Source organism: Mastomys coucha, unplaced genomic scaffold (genome assembly GCF_008632895.1).
Source record: "Mastomys coucha isolate ucsf_1 unplaced genomic scaffold, UCSF_Mcou_1 pScaffold16, whole genome shotgun sequence".
In the NCBI taxonomy this organism is placed as follows: Eukaryota; Metazoa; Chordata; class Mammalia; order Rodentia; family Muridae; genus Mastomys; species Mastomys coucha.
In genome coordinates this window covers 52,522,816-52,527,693 of record NW_022196898.1, presented here as the reverse complement: position 1 = coordinate 52,527,693, position 4,878 = coordinate 52,522,816, and the positions used below count along the sequence as shown (strand labels likewise).

The 4,878-nt window shown below is 43.3% G+C and overlaps 1 pseudogene; it reads right to left on the bottom strand.

The window, feature by feature from the left end:
• Window positions 1–748: 748 nt before the first annotated feature.
• LOC116094226 lies at window positions 749–1,240 on the bottom strand (annotated as a pseudogene).
• Between the last annotated feature and the right edge of the window lie 3,638 nt (window positions 1,241–4,878).

The window sequence follows — 4,878 nt, the reverse complement described above, 5'->3', positions numbered from 1 at the left end:
GCCAAAGGGAGCAAGCCAGTAAGCAGCATCCCTTCATGGCCTCTGCATCAGCTCCTGCCTCTAGGTTCTGTCCCTGCTTGAGTTCCTGTCCTGACTTCCTTTAGTGATGAACTGTGATGTGGAAGTGTGAGCCAAATTAACCCTTTCCTCCCCAACTTGCTTTTGGTCATGGCGATTCATCACAGCAAAATAGTAACCCTAACCAAGACAATGAGACAAACCCATGTAGTTCAGGATGGTCTCAAAATCACTGTGCAGCCAAAACTGTCCTTCTGAGAGCTGAAACTACGGTTGTAGGCCACCAAGACTAGTTTATGTGTTGCTAGGTATCGAACACAGGCTTCAAGTATGCTGGGCAAGCATTCTACTAGCCGAATTCCACTCCTCGTCTTTGAATAGTCTTTGACTTCCCCTTTCCCTCTCAGCAGTCCAGTATGAAGGCTACCAACCTTAAGCATCTCACCCTGGTAAGATGCTGCTTTGGAAATTGACAATGGCTAGCCAATTTCAATTTCATCTTTTTTTTTTTTTTTTTAAATTCAAAACACCCATTTATTTACTGGAAGGGGTCAAAGTAGGAAAAGGCTTTTTTTTTTTCCCTTTAAATGGTCTTCTTAAGGACAATTTCACCGAATCAACAAAGTAGGCTTAGCATATCAGTTAAGACTATCAGTTTTGAAAGACTGTAGTACCGAATCTGCCTCAATAAATTACAATCAAGATGACTTTTCTTTGAGGTCTATGGCCTGATTCCAAACTTGAAGGACAATCTTCAGGAAGACTGGAATGTAAAATGTTGAGTTCATTTTAGCTATCATCGATGTCTTCATCATCATCCCCAGTGTCATCGAACTGAATTTCATCATCATCTCCAGGACCAAATGTATCAGTTTCATTGATTTTAGCATGCTCTGGAAGCTCGCCATAGGCCTTGAGACTTCTAGCTTCATCCGCATTGTATTTTAAAATGACATCGGCTTTGTTGTCCTGGTAATCTTGGAGGCCCACCAATATGATATCTGAGGTATTTATCCAAACCTTTTTTCTTAATTTCCCTCTGAAATTAAGCACAGCCTCTTTACACCATCAAAACACATGGCTTCCAGTCGTTTCCCGACATTTTGATTACTTGAGCATATTATTGTCCATCCTCCTTGAGCACAAGCTCTTGCTTTTCGGATTCATTCTCATTCTTCCCTCTACGCCTGTTTTTACCTCCTTTTCCTTTATTATTGGGCATGGTGGCAAAGACTGACTGGTGGCGTGTGGACCGTGCTCAGGCTGGCGGCAGGAAAGGCGGTGACTCCGATGGGCGACTCTGAGAAGTGCGCCGGATGAAGACTGCAGGAGGTCGAGAAGCGTGCTCCTGCTCGCTCCTGCTCGGGAGAGGCTGGTCACCCGGGGCTTGCGAAAGCCTCCCGTGCCCATGCTCGGCAGTGGCAAATCTTTTTTTTTTTTTTTTTTTTTAAAAGACAGGCTCTCACTATAAAACCCTGGCTGGCTGACATGGAATTTGCTATGTAGACTAGGCTGACCCAGAACCCACAAAGTGTGGAAAGCTTTTGCCTTCCAAGTGTTTGGATTAAAGGCATGCACCACCACACCAGGCCTTTAAAGCTTTACCTTTCACAGACATTGGTCGCTAAGGTATCCAGTCTAAGCTAAACCAGGAGAGGATAGGAAAAGAAAAGGCAAGTCCTTCCTAGGTTGTGGCCTTGTGTCTCCCTGGGTCTGCTGTATACACTAATGCCTTTGGTTAACACTTAATAAAACAAACACTACTCCTCTTCTTCCTCCTCCTCCTCCTGGTTTTCCGAGACAGGGTTTCTCTGTGTAGCCCTGGCTGTCCTGGAACTCGCTCTGTAGACCAGGCTGGCCTTGAACTCACAGAGATGACCAAGCAAACACTTCTATACATTATACATTACACAGTCTCTTTAAGATCATTACACAGTATCTTTAAGTTCTTTACATACATACATTTTTATTGTTTGTTTGTTTTTGTGAGGTAGGCTCTCATGTGGCTCAGACTGGCCTCTAACTCATTATATAGCCCAGGCTACCCTAAGTGCTGGAATTACATACAGGCCTGTGCCACTGTGACAGGTTCTCTTATTTGTATGTGTATGTATATATGTGTGTGTGTGTGTTTGTATTGGTGCACACACGTGCTAACACACGTGTTAGCCGGAGTGCTTCTTGGATGCTCTCCACCTTTGTTGGTTTGGTTTTGTTCTTTCTATCTTTCTTTCCTTCTTTCTTCCTTTCTTTCTTTCTTTCTTTCTTTTTCTTTCTTTCTTTCTTTCTTTTTAAGATTTATTTTATTTATATGAGTATAGCATCTTTGTCCTCAGACACCCCAGAAGAGAGCATCAGATCCCATTACAGATGGTTGTGAGCCACCACATTGGTTGCTGGGAATTGAACTCAGGACCTACGGAAGAGTAGTCAGTGTTCTTAACCACTGAGCCATCTCTCCAGCCCTTGTTTTCTTATATATATATACATATTTATGTACTTTTTATCTTATGTGTATGAGTGTTTTACCTGTATGTATGTATGTATGTATGTACACTATGTGTATGCCTTATGCCTGTGAATGTCAGAAGAAGGCATCAGATTCCCTGGAACTGGAGTTAAGGATGGTTGTGAGCCACCATGTGGGTGCTGGGAACTGAACTTGGGACCTCTGCAAGAGCAACAAGTGCTCTTAACCACTGAGCCATCTCTCCAGCCCCCAATCCTTGTTTTGTTGAGAGAGAACCTTTCACTGGCTTGAGACTTGATAACATGGCTAGGCTGGCTGGGTAGGGAATACCAGGGACCTGCCTGTCTCTGTCTCCCAAACACTTGGAATGACAGCTGAGTGCATCACGTCTGATTTTCTTTTACGTGGGTTCTAAGCATGAACTCAAGTTATCATGCTTACAAGGTAGATAGTTTGCCAAATGAGAGGTCTCTTTGGTTGATTTTTAATTTCTTTTCTGTGGAGGTGAAGATCTAACTCAGGCTTTATACTTGCGATGCAAGTGCTATGCTACCATGCTAAATTGCTGCTACTCTAATATATACAGACCCACATGTGTATGTATATGTATATTTAAAAAAAATTAAAATTTTTATTTTGTGTACTCTGGTGTTTTGCCTGTATGAAGTTATCAGATCCTCTGGAACTGGAGTTACAGACAGTTGTGAGCTGCCTTATAGGTCCTGGGACTTGACCCCAGGTCCTCTGGAATAACAGCCAGTGCTCTTAATTGCTAAGCCATCTCTCCAGCCCTACATATACTTTTTTTTTTTTGCGATTAAAAATGCCTTTAAGTGTAGCACTCAGGAGGTAGAGGCAGGCGGATAGATTTCTTGTGAGCCTGAGGCCAGCCTGGTCGACCTAGTCAGTTCCAGGCTAACCAATGCTATATTAGAAAGATTTTGTCTTAAGCATCCCCATAAAGACATTTTATTTTGTGGGTATGATTATTTTGTCTGCATGTATGTGTACTACAGGTGTGCCTGGTACCTGCATAGAGGTTAGAAGAGGACCTTGGATCAGCTGGAACTGGAGTTATAGATGACTACCAGCTGCCATGTGGGTGCTGAGAACTAAATCTGGGTCCTCTATGAGAAGGGAGTACCCTGAACTGCCAAACCGTCTCTCCAGTTCTAGCTTCCCTAAATATTAGTATAGAGTTATTTTCTATTTATTTATTTATAGACAGAATCTCTCTACATAGCCCTGGCTGTCCTGAAACTCACTATGCCAACCAGGCTGGCCTCAAACTCAGAAATCTGCCTTCCTCTGCCTCTTCAGTGCTGGGATTAAAGCCATGTGCCACCATGCCTGGCTTTGCTATTATTTACAATCATTCAAAACCTACAGATTAAGAAGTACTAGACAACCTTTTCCTTTTTGAGAAAGGATCTTGCTATCAATGTAAAAACCACAGCTCTGTCTCTCTGTCTGTCTCTGTCTCTCTGTCTCTGTCTCTGTCTCTCTGTCTCTCTGTCTCTCTGTCTCTCTGTCTCTCTGTCTCTCTCTCTCTCTCTCTCTCTCTCTCTTTCTCTCTGTGTGTGTTTTTCAAGACAGGCTTTCTTTTGTAGTCCTGGCTGTCACAGAACTCAGTCTGTACAACACAGACTGGTCTCAGACTCAGAGATCCGCCTGCCTCTGCCTCCCAAGTGCTGGGATTAAAGGTGTGAGTCATCCTGCTGGGCCGCAGCATTCACCTGCCTCTTTGAGTGCCAAAGCCTGGGAATACAGATTTAGGTTATCCTAAATTCCATGTTCCAACATAGAAGCGGTTTCACGACATTTTTATGGTTTTATGGAACAAAAGAAAGCCATAAATCAAGGCAAAGTTAAAATACATTGGTGGATATTTTCTCTCATCAGAGAGGCAGATACAGAAATATCGATGAGGGAAGCTCTTCTATATGCCCGAGGCTTTTGGGTTGGTGGGAACAAGTGGCTGCCACATTAGTAGATTCCAAGAACCTTTCACCTACTAGTCACTAGGTGTTAGTTCCGGTGCAAACTGGAGGGCTGGAGCTAGCACAAGATAAGGTAATTCACTTCTGGATCTGCAACATTCCAACCTCTTTACAGTACTGAAATTTTCATCACTCTCTGAGAGCACTGCTGCTTGTCACTTTTATTTGCAGCTGTCTGGACACAGCTGTTTTTTTTTGGAGCTTTTGTTCACACTGTGTAGCCTTGGCTGACCTGGAACTCATTATGTAGACCGAGTGGCCTAGAGATCAGTCCACCTCTGCTAGGAACTGGCAACTCTTTAATGATCAAGTTTAAAAATTAGCACAAGGCTGCACATGCAGCTCAGTGTTATGGTATTTGCTCAGCATGTCCAAGGCCTTAGATTAACC